At 41.7% G+C, this 16,400-nt stretch overlaps 1 protein-coding gene and 1 long non-coding RNA gene across 13 annotated transcripts in view; both read right to left on the reverse strand.

The window, feature by feature from the left end:
* The window catches only part of SCML4 (Scm polycomb group protein like 4), a 105,659-nt gene that overhangs the window by 67,935 nt on the left and 21,324 nt on the right, over nucleotides 1-16,400 (reverse strand). The gene's annotated exons all lie outside the window — the stretch shown is intronic.
* Nucleotides 604-7,397, reverse strand: LOC117803951. The gene is made up of 2 exons (XR_004628065.1): nucleotides 2,413-7,397; nucleotides 604-2,029 (listed from the first exon to the last, which is right to left on the reverse strand). It is a non-coding gene; the product is annotated as an uncharacterized LOC117803951 (long non-coding RNA).

The raw sequence follows: 16,400 nt of genomic DNA on the forward strand, positions 1-16,400 counted from the left end.
TGCCAAGATGGGCTTTCACCTACTTCATGTCTATTAGTTTTCCCAACAATGCTGTGAGATAGGCATTACTGTCCTTGGGGTACAGTTGAGGCTCTGAGGCCCAGAGAGGTTGCATGAGAGGGCCCATTAGTGGGCAGAACTCACATTCCACCCCAGGGCTCCTTGCACAAATCCCTCCAGCTGCCTCCCAGGTCAGCCTTGGGTAACATACAAGGAGCCACCAATGAGACTCTTTTGGGGGACAGGAGGGAAACCTGACCCTTCAAGCCACACCTCCACATCTTCTGGGACATAAAGAGGAGGCACTGATACTAACTGAAAGCCAAGGTGGTGAAGACAACCCAATCAACTTGCTGAGGCCTCAATGACAGGATGGAGAGAAGAGCACATTTATTGAATCAGCACCTGCGACATATAGACCGACCCAAGTATTTCTAAAGGCCTGTTAAAGAGTAGTCACAGGTAGAGTAGCTCAGCGCTTGCTGGAAGGTGCTTGTCTCTACTAGGAGCTGGAGCCAGCGGCTTTCTGTCTGTCTCTGAACTCACGTCCTACAGTGGAAGGAAAGGCCCTTCTTAGAGCAGCTACAAGTATTTTTTTCTTTCTTTTTTTTTTTTTTTTGCAAACCACTATTTCCTGTTTTGTTCTCTATTTATACTTTACATTTAGTTTTGAGAAAGCACTGGTGGTTTGGTGTTTTGGTTGCTTCTAGTTCGGTCTTTATCTACAAAGCCAACTCTCTTTTTGAAATGATTTTCTGTAATGTAAACCAACAGCAGACCTAGATTCTTTTCCAATACTTTGCTAAGAAAAATTCTCCAAGCTTTAGCAATAAAACAACAAGACTCAAATAGCACAAATCACAGCTCTCTGAGTCAATACCTCGTGGAATGGGAGTCCATTCTTGAGGCAGTAACTTTCCAACACAAACACTTTCACACAGATTTCCAGGCACGTAGTTGTTCATGCTGAAGCATAGAAATGTGCCGTCATGTCTTCATTGTGATACTCTCTGCAAAACTTTGACGTGCCCAAGACACGCGGTTAGTGCTGTGTAATGAGTGTGGCGACTTGGTGTTTGCCCTCAAAGAACCCACTGTCTAAGAACATTGCACAATTTGGACCCATGTATGAAGGCACAGAGGTCAGCAGAGAATAAATATGAAAACAAGCCAGGAATTAACACCCTCACCTCTTGCCCAAGTCAAAGAGAGATGCCTTTTCGATGTGAAAGGCAAGAAACAGCAAGTGCAGATTATCTTGAACTGGATTTTATTCCTCTGTGTTTGGTAACTGAGAGCCTTCCTTCCCCAATAGGAAGGACCAGGCTCCTGCAGTTGAGGGGTCAGTGAGGGGAGCAGGTGGTCAGGGGCCAGCAAGCAAGGATGAGGAGAGCCGGCTTTGAGGGACAGTGGGAGGGAAGTCGAGTGGCAGTGTGACTCTGGGCCTCAGTGTCCTGACCTGGCAAATGGAGACAGCAGGACTAGCCAGGATCACACCAACCACCAGGCTGCCATGAGGATCCGAAGAGAAAATGACCATGAGAATCCAGCATAATCCGCAAAGCCCTACATGACATAAATTACCGCTGTTGCCAGACAAATAATTCTTTTCTTTTGTTCCCTCTTCAAAGAACAAATTGTCAATAGGAACTCTGTTTCTCAACGAACTTGCTCGCGGGATCCCCAAAGACAGCACACAACAGAAGGCCTCATTTTTATCTACCGCACTGAAGAAACACACCCAAATGCATCCAGAGAACACCATGTTCCTCGTCGCTTCCTGTGGGGCGTCATAGAGTCCTGTCTCCCATCTAGATTAGACCCCCTTCATGGGGGTGCAGCTGCTGCTGACAGCCTGGTGTTGGGAGGTTCCACGGCTCTCTAGAAAGCCAGGAGGCTGAGAGGTGGGGTGGGTCACCGTCCGTCACCTGCACATTCAGTCAGTGCACACCGGTTCGCTCTCCCCCTTTATTTCACAAAGAAAAATCCCAAGGGCTTCAAACATCAGGAGTGCAAACTATCACCGGGGCTGTGAAGAGAAGAAGGGAGGGGAGGACTGGAACAAGGGGTACCGGAAACCTTGCCCCAGCTGGTTTTTGTCTCACTTAAAGAAAGGACAATGAACTGCTGTCCTCATTGGCTTCTGACCACCAGGGATCACAAAGTCTTCTCAGTTATCCTGTGAAGTGTGGTCACAGCATCATCCCGTCATGGACATGGCAAGCAGGCTGCTGCTTCTCTGACCCACGTCCCCAGATGGCCACCCTTACACAGACTGGTGGCCCCCCGGGCTTCACGGCACCAGAAGACCAGGGCCGAAAAGCAACTTCTTAGGCCCTAAAAAGGGAACCACTGGCCAGAAACAGACTCTTCCCACCTGTCTCATTTGACAAATATTTTCTGGGCACCTACCGTGTGCCAGGTCCTGTGCAGAGCCCACTGGGGACATGAAGATGAGCCCAGAACGATTTCTTCCGCAGACACTCTCAGGAGGGAAGGGAAACGCATATAGATCACTGCATCTCCTTGACTTCCAGCCCTTCCCCACGTGCAGCCCCCCACATCCACCGGCATGCGCATGCCCACACGTCACCTTCTGGGGGAGCCCCACAGCTGAATCCTCCTTGCCTGTGTTGTCAACACATGGCTTCCGGGTCTCAGTTTCCCCCCGGGATAGCTCTGAGCCTGGTGACCCTCGCAGGTCACCCGAGAAGGTGAAGCTGTCACAGCACACACTCAGTCCAGACAAGGTGGGCTGGGCAGTGACCACAAAGACAGAGCCTCTGTCGACCAGGCCTACCAGCTGATCACAAAACAGCCGAGTCTTCCTTGGGCAATCCCATCTCCCCCTGGAGCACCCCACCCTTGGACACACAGACTTCCCAGTCGCTCCAGTCCATGTGGGCTACTTGCCTCGCACCTGCACCCCTTGCTTCCAGTGCTGTCTCTGGTGGACACAGCTGTGCACAGGGCCCTGCTGACAGGACCAACAAGGCAACAAACAGTAGGTGAATAAACAAATGACCTAATAAAGCACATATACCTGGAGGCATTATTTTGTTAGAGTCTCCCTACAAACCTTTAAGGCAGGTATTACTAGGTACCCCCATTATACGGATGAAGAGTCTGTCAGATCTACACGGATGAGGGCTCAGAAGGGCTCCGTGTCTTGTCAGAGGTCACACAGCTAAGCCCAGGCCAGCCTGTCTCTACCAGCAGGTGGTTAGCAAGACGTTAGCTGCTGAGACCCGAGGAGTGTCATCTCCCAAGGCTTTTGTTTCTGGCTGGGAGATGCTGCATTTTAAAAGCTGACTCCTCCAGACTGAAAGCCAAGCACACACCCTGAGACAAGTGGGTGAGGTGATGAGCACTGTATCGGGACTGGGTAAAAGTTCCTGCGACCTCTTGGGGCCTCGCACACCGTGAATCCTCAGCAAATATGATTTGATTGATGAAAAGAAAGGGAGGGAGGGGTGCATTACAACACTGCACTTGTGGTGTTCCACTTCTTGGTTGCTCAAGGAAAGGTCAAAAAAGGAAAAACTAACCACTCTTTTGTCCTGCTTCTCTCCAGTGACTTAGCAGTCAGCATAATTTTCCAAACCCTCTCCGCTCTCCAAAGATCTCCTGAGGCCATGTAACAACAGTTAAATCAATTCTTAATTAGCTTTCAAAGTTTACCTTTTGAAAATCTGAATATATGAATATTTATTGAACACTTACTAGGTGCAAGGCATTTGTGCCAGGCCCTGGAGACAAGGGGCATCGGGACAAGCATGCAAACAGAGAAATGCTCGCAGCCGACAGGCATGCCTAATCTAGGACAAACCTTTCATACTTAACTGGAGGAGGCAGGAAGAAAAGTCTCAGCAGAAGTCAAAACACAGAAGGGGCTGACAGTCACCAAAAGCACTAAAGAATGCAGGGAGGTGTCATTGGCTTAATTTTTCTTTTTCGAAGCAAGAAGAACAAGGATAGAATTAACTCACTGCTCAAAATAGACCGGGGAGTTCACAAGTGGCAGTGAGATGCCAGAAACTATTTGTTTCTATGTGCTTAGCACCAAAAAGGAAAGGATCTCAAATTGGAAGCCACGAGCAGGGCAGAGGGGGGAGGCAGGGATATCGACAAGCCGTGTATCACTTCAATGAGCTCAGATGTCTCCAGGCTCAGACAAAACATCCCCTTGAGTGAAGCAGGAGTTTACACAGAGGGTCTCAGAGCTGAGGCTGGAAATTTCCAAGAATCATGGTTGGGAGAGAAGCACTAGGGAAACGGAGGGGCATATTTTATCCCAATTTTCAAAACAGGTTGGATTCTGGATGTGGAAATCAATACGCTCTTACGGAAGAAAGTGGTCATCACTAATACTGGAACATTGGCTTTCCGAGAGCAAATTCTCTTTACATTTAAGGCTTACCCTAGCTAGAGGTACTTGCGAGAGGGGGTGGAAATCAGAGGAATGCCATCACCATGGCCTGTGTTGGTTACCACAAAGTATTTGACACAATTTCCCAAGATTATTTCATGGATCAAATAGTTCACATGAGCAGAAGCATAATACTTTTGGGGAAAATCATAAGTAAGTTTCCAGGTTGCCTGACTAACGAGAGCACTAATCTGCTGATTGTCTCTAATGGTACACCGCAGGTGTCTACTTTCTGCTGTATTCTCCCTGGCGACATGGCTGAAGACTTAGAAGACAGGCCTAGCGAGTACGCAGATGACACAGGTCTAGGAGGGACAGCTACTGCCACAGATTACAGAACTGAGGTTCAAAATGTTTTTATTGGATGGACAAAATCAGGCAAACAAAAATTCAAAAGGATAAACAGCTAACACCTTGTGCACAGATGTACAGGAAAGATTTGACAGGAAAGGTTTCCTGTGTGAAAAAGATCTAGGAATTTCAGTTAATTACAAGTCTTATTTAGACTGCGGGGTGGCCCATTTTAGCAAGAAACTCAAGGGGATATAAATCGCACAACATCCAGATCGGAGGAAACCACAACCCTGTTGTCTGTAGAGCATCTGGAGTTTTATACTTGTTTCCAGGCCAAGAATTAAAGGAAATATTGTGTCCAAAAGGGGGGAGAATGGGGCAGATGGGGACTTTCCTTTGTGAAGCAGTAGAAATAATGGAGGACATTTGGCCTGGAGAAGAGACCAATTATTCCAAGGCAGAGGCAGGATAATCCTGTCCTAGGAGGGCAGCCTCCTAGATGGTGCCTGGTGATCCCCATCCCCTGGGTAGTGCATTCTCACCCTGAGCCAAGAATTTAAATTGGGAACGCCTGGGTGGCTCAGTCAGTTAAGCGTCTGCCTTCGGCTCAGGTCATGATCCCGGGGTCCTGGGATTGAGCCCCACATCGGGCTCCCTGTTCAGCAGGAAGCCTGCCTCTCCCTCTCCTTGCAGCTCCCCCCGCTTGTACTCTCTTTCTCTCTCTGACAAATAAATAAATAAAATCTTTTAAAAAAAAGAATTTAAATTGTTAATTAAAAAGATGATGACTTAGAATTCTCATCTATATAAGAGCCGGTCTAACTCAAAAGCAGGAAAGCAACAAAGTGCTTCCTTACATCAGCAGCAAGACCGAGATACCACGTCACAGCCCATGACTACCTATTGCGTAGACCAGGAAGCCCCTGCGCCCACCTGAGACAGGACCAGTAAGTGCTGAATCACTGTGAGACCAAACAGATGGGTTTGTCCTCACTGCTTCCAGGATCATGTCTTTCTCACCACGAATCCAACGGAATCGTGTTCTTTATGCTTTCAGCAGTTCTATCACTTCTTGATAGGTTGAGTTGCACCTTGCTATCTGGGACAAATTCCAAACCCTAAGAAGCCCAATTAAGTAAGGACATTAGAGCCTATTAAAATAAGGAGGTCAGTAGAGAAAAAGAAAAATTTTGTATCCATCCCAAACATCAATCCCTTTTACTATGGTCTTATGATCAGTTTCTCGTGTTATATTTCATAATAGATTTTCAAAAAGTATCTTTGCTATGGGACCTGAAGGGTCGAGGTAGTCAATCAAGATGAGACCCAAATGTGATCATAGCAGAGAGGCTGGCACGAAGAGGGTGCTCAGTAGATGCTTATTGAATTGTTTTGCACGGGATTGGATTGCATTGAACAGATTTACATCGAAGCCCTCAGGATGAGGCATTTAATAAACCTTCATCTAATTGAGCAGGTTGGCAAAGTAAATCGTGGTAAATCCACATCCTGGAATACAGCTCAGTCTTTAGGAAGACTAATTCCCTGGTTCCCGGGCAGGCTGGGGGTGGGGGGCACATTGAGGCTTCTCTCTGTGTACTAACAGGGACGTCTTCAGGATTTATTTTTCCATTAGGAAACAACAATATGAAGAAGCCAAAGAGTGTGTACACTTATCTCACTTGTGTGTTATCTGAATGTATACTGAAAAAGCATATATTTTTCAGAGCATAGTTTTAGTTTAGTGATTAAAGTCTACTTGAGTCCACCAAACAGATTGCTGCATACTTAAAACTTTATTCTTTGATAACCTAGTGAATAGTATATTCGCTTCCTATGCTATCATAATTACCACAAATGTGATGGATTAGACCAACAGAAATTTATTCTCTCACAGTTCAGGAGGCTAGAGGTCTGAAGTCAAGATTTCAAGCAAGATTGATTCCTTCTTGGGGCCATGAGGAGAAGCTGAGAATCTGTTGCCTGCCTCTTTCTAGGTTCTGGTGATTGCCAGAAATCCTTGGCCTTCCCTGGCTGGCCTCTTCCACCATTGTCATATGTCTTCATCCCTCTCTGTGGTCTCTGTAACTCTACATGGCCTCCTCATAATGACTCTAGTCGTTGGATTTAGGGCCCACCCTAATCCAGGATGACCTCACTTTAACTAATTCCATGTGAAAAATCCTAATTCCAAATAAAGTCACATTCTGGGGTTCCAAATGGGCATGAATTTTGAGGGGACACTATTCAATCTAGTACAAGTACTATGCATCAATCTTCCATTTTTTTAAAATTTTACTTATTTATTAGAGAGAAAGAGTGTGAACGAGAGAGAGAGCACAAGCCTGGGGGGAGAGGCAGAGGGAGGAGCAAACTCCCCGATGAGCAGGAGCCCGAAGCAGGCCTCGATCCCAGGACCCTAAGATCCTGGGAAGGCAGACGCTTAACTGACTGAGCCACCCAGGTGCCCCTGCATCAACCTTTCAATTAGGGGGAATACTGTCTTTTACCTTATCAGCTGTGGTAGTGTGTTAACTCAAATACGAATTTCTACAGAAGTCTTTTGCTATCATTTAAAGGCATTTTGCGGGGCACCTGGGTGGCTCAGTCAGTTAAGCATCAGACCCTCAGTTTCGGCTCAGGTCATGATCTCAGGGTCTGTGGATGGAGCCTGACATCAGGCTCCCTGCTCAGCGGGGAGTCTGCTTGAGGATTCTCTCTCCCTCTCCCTTTGCCCGTCTCCCAGCACACATGTGTGCTCTCTCTCTCAAATAAAAATAAATAAATCTTTAAAAAGTAATAACAAAATAAAGGCATTTTCTTCCTATATCCTCTGGGAAGATGAAGAAAATGTGATAGCCCTTCTTGTAATATTACTCTGTGTTTTATCCCAGCCTAATTTGTGCAAATAAAGTTTTCCATTTAAATTCACATTTTCCAAATAAAGATATTTGTTTTAATTGAGGTATAATTTACATACAGTGAAATGCACAGGTCTTCTGGGTACAATTAAATGAGGTTTAATGAATGTATACACCAACGTAACTCATACTCCTATCAAATATAGATTATTTTTGTCACCCTAGAAAATTCCTTTATGCCTCTTTCCAGTCAACCCCACTCCTTCAAAGGCAACCACTGTTCTGATTTCTATCACCACACATTAGTTTTCTCCGTTCTTGAGCTTCATGTAATGGAATCATACAATTTGTACTCTTCTGCAGCTGGCTTCATTAGTTCATAAACCTATTTTTGCATACACCAGAAGTTTATTTCTTTGTATTGCTGAGTAGCATCCCATTGGATAACTACACCACAGTCCATTCATCCATTCACCTGTTGATAGCTATTTGGATTGTTTCCAGTTTTAAGCTATTTTGAAAAAATCCGCTAGAGACATTCAGGTATGAGTCCTTTGTGGACATACGTTTTCATTTTCTGGAGTAAATCCCTAGGAGTGGAATTATTGGGTCATAGTTGAGGTTTCTGTCTCACTTTGTAAGGAACTGCCAAACAATTTCCTGCTGGTCGCACCATCTTCATCGCACCAGCCGTGTAGAAGAGGGCCAGGGGCTCCGTATACTTACCAACAGTGGTGCTGTCAGTCTTTCACTTTACCTGTTCTACCAGGTGCAATTTAACTTACATTTCCCAGATGAGTAAAGATGCTAAACAATTTTTTTATGTGTATATTGGCCAATCATATATCTTCTGTTTAAAGTGCCTGTTCAAGTTCATTGCACAAATATTTATTATTGGGTTGTTAGCCTTTTTTATTATTGAACTGTTTTATTATTGAACTTTATCTATTTTGGATCCAATTCCTTTGCTAAATATATATGTACTACAAAACTTCCCCAGTCCATGGCTTGCCTATTCACTCTCTAAATCACGTCTTCTAAGCAAGAGGTTTTTCAAAAGACTCCACCAAAAAATTGCTAGAACTGAGACAGGGATTCACCAAAGTCACAGGATATAAAATCAACATACAGAAATTGATTGCATTTCTATACACCAATAATGAAGCAGCAGAAAGAGAAATCAAGGAATTGATCCCATTTACAATTGCACCAAAACCTATAAGACACCTAGGAATAAACCTAACCAAAGAGGTTTATTCCTGTTCTCTGAAAACTATAGTACACTTATGAAAGAAATTGAAGAAGACACAAAGAAATGGAAAAACATTCCATGCTCATGGATTGGAAGAAAAAATATTGTTAAAATGTCTATACTACCCAAAGCAATCTACACATTCAATGCAATCCCGATCAAAATAACACCAGCATTTTTCACAGAGCTAGAACAAATAATCCTAAAATTTGTATGGAGCCACAAAAGATTTAGTGATTCAACACAAATATAACACCCAGTGCTCATCACAAGTGCCCTGCTTAATGCTCAACCCCCATTTACCCCATCCCCCACCCACCTCCCTTCAGCAACCCCTTTTGTTCTGTATAGTTAGGAGTCTTTAATGGTTTGCCTCCCTCTCAGTTTTCATCTTATTTTATTTTTCCTTCTCTTCCCCTATGTTCAACTGTTTTTTTGTTTCGTTTTGTTCTGTTTTCTTTTAAAGAGTTTATTTATTTGTCAGAGAGAGAGCAACAGAGAGCACAAGCTGGGGGAGCAGCAGAGGGAGAAGCAGGTTCCCTGCTGAGCAGGGATCCCAATATGTGGGACTTGATCTATAGGGATACAGAGACAACAGAGACGGATGGAGGCCATGTGACAATGGAGGAAGAGTTTGGGGTGATGTTGGACTGCTAGCTAGGGAATGCCAAGGAATCACGAAATTCTACTCCTGAAACCAATACTACGCTCTTTGTTAATTAACTTGAATTTAGATAAACTAAACTAAAATCCCACCATGTAAAAATCAGAAAAAAAAAATAAAGCCTATGATTTAAAATCAAATTAACTATTGTGTTTGGTGTGAGATAAGGTTTAGGATTCATTCTTCCTACACACAGATATCTATCACCCAGCACAATTTGTTGAAAAGACCTTTCTCTCTCCATTGAATTACTTTGGTGCCTTTGTCAAAACCAACTAACCATTTGAGTTTTAGTTTCTATCTGGACTATTTGTTCTATTTTATTGACATATTTGTTTATCTTTATGTCAATACCAAACTCTTGTGGTTACTATAACTTTATAGTAAGTCTTAAAATCAGGTAATGTGAGTCCTCCAACTTAATTTTCCTTTTTCATGATTATTTCATAATTTACATTTGAATTTCCACTTAAGTGCCAAGAACCCCCTGACAGTCAATTTGGGGAGAATTGAAATTTGAGTCTTATAATCCATAGACATAGTGTATCTCAGTGTATTGGTTTTTCTCAGAAACATTTTGTAGTTTTTGGTGTGGATATCATGCACGTGTTTTATTAAATCTATTACTAAGTATATTTTGCTTTTTGATGCTATTGGAATGGTACTTTCACTTTATTTTCCAGTTGTTGCTTTTACATAGAAATACATTTGTACATTGACTTTGTCTTCTGCGACGAAACTACTTCTAAATGACCAGATCTCTCGAGGCTTTTTGTACACACTTTTAGATTTTCTGTATACACAATCTGATCTGTGCATTAAAAATTCTATTTCTTTCCTATCTTTTTGCCTTTTAATTTTTAAATTTCTTTTTCTTGGCTTGCTATAGTGGTTTGAACCTCTGGGATAACGCTGAACACAAACGATGAAAGGGAACACCCTGGTTTGTTCCTGATCTTAGGGGGAAATTTTCCAATGTTCTATCTTTAAGGGTGGTATTATCTTTAGGCATTCACATGATGCCCTTTATCAGATTGAGAAAGTTTCTTCTATTTTTAGTTTCCTAGCCATTGTTTTGTTTTATTGTCATGAAGGGACATTAAATTTTGTAAAATGCTTTGTCTCCATCTATTGAGATGTTCATATAGTTTCTATCTTTTATTCTGTTATTGGGAGGAATATTGGTTTATAACGTTCTTTTCTTATAATATCTTTGTCAAGGTTAGGAACAGGTATGATGAATGGCCTCAAAAAACAAAATGGGAAGTCATCTCTCCTTTTCTGTTTTTTCAAAGAACTTGTGTGAGACTGGTATTATTTCTTAAATATTTGATAGAATTCACCAGTAAAGTCATCTAAGTCTGAAGTTCAAGGTTGTTAATTATAAATTCAATACATTTAAAAGATAGAGACTATTCTGGTTTTCTATTTCATCTCACATCAAATTTGATAAGTTGTGTCTTCTGAAGAGTTTGTTTGTTGAACCTATTAGCATAAATTGTTCATATACTTCCGTATTATCGTTTTAATATTTTTAGTATCTGTAGAGATGTCCTCTCTGCATTCCTCTATGATAATTGGCACTTTTCTTTCTTTTTCTTAATCAATCCTATTAGAGAGTATCAATACCATTAATCTTTTTAAAGGACCAACTTTTGGTTTTGCTAATATTTCTCTACTATCTGGTTTTTAGTCCACTGATTTTTGTTTTTAACTTGACTGTTTCCTTAATTCTACTTACTTATACTTACTATGGGTTTAATTTGCTCTTCTTTTTCTAGCTTCTTAAGGTGGAAGTTTAAGTACTTGATTTTAGACCTTTCTTCTTTTTCTGATATGAACATTTAAAAACATATTCAGTTTTCCCTCCTTTGCCTTGTGGTCCTCTGCCCTATTCCTTATGTTCCATGTATAAGTAAAACCATAATGGGAAGAAATCAGAGAGGGAGACAAACCACGAGAGACTCTGGACTCCAGGAAACAACAGAGGGTTACAGAAGGAAGGGGGGGAAGGGGGGATGGGGGGATGGGGTCACCGGGTGATGGGTATTAAGGAGAGCATGTGTTGTGATGAGCACTGGGTGTTAACCACAACTAATAAATCGTTGAACACTACATCAAAAACTAATGATGTAATATATGTTGGCTAACTGAACATAATACTAAAAAATAAATTTAAAAAAATAAAAATAAAAACAAATTCCTGTCTAAGCACTCCTTTAGCCACATCCAACAACTTTGAGTATGTTAGGTTTCTTCTTTTCATTTTCATCAGTTTAAAGTATTTTCTAATTTCTCTTATAATTTCTTCTTTGATTCAAGGATTATTTGCTGGCTTGTTGTTAATTTTCACATATTTGCCATTTTCCTGATATGTTTCTGTTATTGACTTTTAGAACATTCTGTATGCTCTCAATCCTTCAAAATTTATTGAAACTTGTCTTACGGACCAGCTCTTGTTCTATCTTGGTGAACGTTCCACATATATTTGGAAAGAATGAGTATCCTGCAGTTGTAGGATACAGCGTTCTAGAAATACTAATTAGGTTAAGTTGGTTGATGGTGCTGTTTAAATCCTCTATATTCTTACACATTTTTGTCTAGTTATTCTACCAATTACTGAAAGTGTGTACTAAAATCTGCAACTCTGCGAATCTAGCTATAAAATTATGAATTTGTCTATTTGTCCCTTTAATTCTGATGGCTTTTGCTACATGTATTTTGAAGCTTTGTTATTATGGTGCAAATACATTTAAGATTTTAATATTTTCTTGATGATTTGACTCTTACCATTATGAGTGTCCCTCTTTATTTCTGATAAAACTCCTTGTCTTTAAGTCTACTTCATATGATATTAATATAGTCACTCCATCTTTCTCATGATTAATGTTTGCATGGTATCTCTTATTGATCTTTTACTTGTAACTTATGCTCAATTTTTATATTTAAAATGTATCTCTTGTAGCCAGCAGAGTTAAATTTTTTGATTTATGCAGTCTGTCAATTACTGCTTTTAAATTGAACTGTTTGGTCCATTTGTATTCATGTATTTATTTAAGATTTTATTTATTTATTTGACAGAGAGAGCACAAGCAGGGGGAGCAGCAGAGGGAGACGGAGGAGCAGTCTCCCTGCTGAGCAGAGAGCCCAGCGAAGACTGGATCCTAGGACTCCGGGATCATGACCTGAGCCTAAGGCAGATGCTTAACCGACTGAGCCACCCAGGTGCCCTGGTCCATTTGTATTTAATGTAATTATTGAAAGAGTTGACTTTGAGCCTACCATTTAGCTATTTGCTCACTATTGTCTTTGATTTCTCTTTTCCTGCCTTCTTTTGTATTAATTGAGTGGGTTTTTTTAAGAATTCCATTTTATCTCTGCTTTTGGCTTCTTGGCTTCTTGCTTTTTTTCTTAGTTGTGCTCTTAGAGGTGTTTCTTAGTTTCTCAGTTCTTAGTTTCTTTCTTAGGTGTGTTCAAGTTCACTTCTCCGTCGTTCTTCCTTCAATGGCTACTCTGTTTTTAAGCCTATCCAGTGATTATTTTTTATGTCTTGTATTTTATTTTTCAGTCCTAGAATTTCAGTTCCACTTATTTTTATTTTTAGAGTTTCCATTTTTCTTCTGAAATATCCATCTCTTTTCCTAAAATTATTTAACATGTTTATAATAGTTAACTTAAAGTACTTAACTGATAATTCCAATGCCTGGGCCATCTGTAGATGTTCCTATTGTCTGCATTTTTTCTCGATCATGAGTAACATTTCCCTGTTTCTTTACATGTGTCTCTTTTTTAAAATTATACTCCAGGGGCCCCTGGGTGGCTCAGTCAGTTAAGCGGCCAACTCTTGGTTTCAGCTCAGGTCACGATCCCATGGGTCGTGAGATCAAGCCCTGAGTCTGGCTCTGTGCTCAGTGGGACTCTGCTTGGATATCATCTCCGTCTGCCCCCACTTGTGCCTGTGCATGGGCACACGTGCACAGTCTCTCTTTCTCAAATAAATAAATCTTGGGGGACCTGGGTGGCTCAGATGGTTGAGCGTCTGCCTTCAGCTCAGATCATGATCCCAGGGCCCTGGGATGGAGCCCTGCATTGTGCTCCCTACTCAATGGGGAGCCTGCTTCTCCCTCTACCCCTCCCCCTGCTTGTGCTCACTTTCTCTCTGTCAAATAAATAAATAAAATCTTAAACAAATAAATAACATAAACAAATCTTTAAAAAAATAAAATAAAATAAATAAAACTGTACTCCAGGAATTGTGTATAGAAAAAGAGTGGCAAATGGAACACATTTACCCAGAGTTGAGTTGACCTGGCACTGAGCTGCAGCTTTATTCAGACCAAGTTTACCTTCGATCTGCCCAGCTCCTAGCCAGTGTCCTCTATTCTTTGTTTACCATTGAATTCAACACTTACAGGGCTCCCAGAATCCAAAAACCAGGAGAATGTCTGAAAGTACATGATTTTTCTCTGCGCACCAGCCCCTCCTTCTCTGGTGCTGTCTCAGCAAAATTCAGAAAGAAGAGGACGAATTTGTGGTGGTTTTGTGTATTTTTTATGTATGTATGTCTGTGCCACTTATTTATTTACTGCTTCTCAGCAACATATCCATCTTTCTTTGCCCTAGTCTGTGATCCTGGGGTGATTATACAGACTTCATTTCTCCTGTGCCAGCTGGCTTGATGTTAGGTCCTGTCAACAGAGGGCATTGGAGAGACCTTGCAAATCTGGAAAAGGAAGAAGGGATTTTTTCTTCTTCCAGTGTTTTGTTTTTCTACTTGGTGGCAAATGGATCCGCACGCAGGGGCCCTGGCAGTGGTTCGCGGAGAGGAGGATGGTCCTTGGTTCAGTTGCAAACAGTCTCTGATGGGTGTCAACACACTGTTTCCACAGAGGTCTGAATCTCAGCCTTGCAGGGCCTTTCCCCTGAGTCTAAGTTCCTTAATTACTTTTCTGTCAGCTTCAGGGGTAGTTACTGCTTTCTGTAGTTACTACTTGAGAGTTCTCCTTTATCTCTTTCAGTAGTTAACCACTTTTCATGTAGTTAGCGATTCTTCATATTAAATCTTCCTTATTCAAATTTCACCCGTGGCTAATGTCTTCTGACTGAACTCCAGGGTCTTTCAGATTCCGATCCCTCCCACCAGCGCACGCTGTATATAAAGCCTGACTGATTTCTCTTTGTCGGTTCTCTGTCTTTTGTAGGTCTACTCCATTCCAGGCCCGGGTCACACCTTCCATGGTCCCCAGGCAGCACTATCTTTGCACACACTATTCCCAACTCCTGCAATCCCTTCCCACCTTCCTTGCTCAAAGTCATCCTTCCAGCTGGGCATCTCCATCTGGGAAATCCTGCCCCCACTCCTACATCTGCCTGTATCTGCCCCTTCTGCAAGTGTGGAAGCTAGAGTTTTCTGCTATGCTTGGGAAGGACTCATTTCTCTCTGGAATATAGTTCATCAGGATTTCTTTGCACCACCACTTTTTGCAAGTCCCATTGCAAAGCATTGCTCTTTCCCATGCCCAAAGGTTTTCACATCCTTCTACATCCTAACTAGAAGTAGAGACCTCTAGGCATGCTTTCACATGCAAAGAAAATTTCTGGACGGCTACACGGTTATAGTGCTAAGAACTGAGAAATGTGGAAGGGAGTGAGCACATAAAAGAAAGAAATTCTTACTTTTTACTATAGTCTTCATGAATTCATTCATTTAGTCAATAAATATTTATTGAGCACCTACTATGTGCCACTGTTTCAGGCACTAAGAATATAGTAGAAACAACAACATAAGGTCTTGGAACTTACATTCTCTCAAAGAACTTGCGTTCTAGTAGGAAGAGGCAGGCAACAGGTAAACAAATATATAATAAGCCAGGTGATGATAAATGCTATAAGATGAAATCAGGTTAAGGGAGCTAAAGCATGATGGCGGTGACGATGTTATTTCATAGTGATGGTCTGGGAAGACCTCTCTCATTAAAGAATATTTGGCCAGAGACCTCAAGGAGCTTGGAGAATGAGCAGCAGGGATATGCAGGTGAAGGACGTTCCAGGCAGAGAAGAAAGCAACTACAAGAGCCCTGTGGCAGGTGTGTACTGGGCGTGTGACAAGACAGTAAGGACATGGGACACAGCGTGACTGGGGGAAGGAGGGTGGGAGCTGAGATAAGGCAGAGAGTGGGGGGGCCAGAGCATGTAGTGCCCTGTAGGCCACTTAGGATTACTGGTTCTTTCTCTGAGCCTGGCAGAGAAATGATCTGACTTACATTTTAAAAGACTCACCCGAGCTGCTGTGAGGAGAACACAACTTTGTAGGTTCTGTGCTAATTTACTAATTTTCATTGTAAACATGAATGTGTGTGTGTACAACTTGTACAACTTGAAAAAATAATTTTAAAATAAATAAATAACCCCAGCAGCCTGCTACAAATTAAGTCCTGCCAGAATGCCTGCAGTTGCCTGAGGCCAGGCCCCATGGGAAGGCAAGATGGAGTCTGGGACTCCACTTCCCAATGTTAATTTCTACCTTTCAGACTCAAGGTGCCCAAAGGGGAGTCTGGAGAAGATAGGAGACGATGTGGGCAAGATGCAAATTGCAATTTGTTTAAGCATCCCCAACAGACCTAATATATGGAATAATAATAATAATTATCATTATTATTATTATATCATATAATTAAATATAAAAATAACAAATATATAAAAATAAAAATTATGTTATAATAATTATAATAATGATTATTATTGTTGGAATAATTATATTTGGATCAAATCATAGTACTTTATACTATGCCTATGTATATGTGTATACGTGTATGTGTCTGCACACACACATATGCACATACACATCCATCTAATTTTAAAAATTAGCTAGCTCTGTAAACTCCTGCTACCAGAAGGTAT

Source organism: Ailuropoda melanoleuca, chromosome 10 (genome assembly GCF_002007445.2).
Source record: "Ailuropoda melanoleuca isolate Jingjing chromosome 10, ASM200744v2, whole genome shotgun sequence".
NCBI classification, from domain to species: Eukaryota; Metazoa; Chordata; class Mammalia; order Carnivora; family Ursidae; genus Ailuropoda; species Ailuropoda melanoleuca.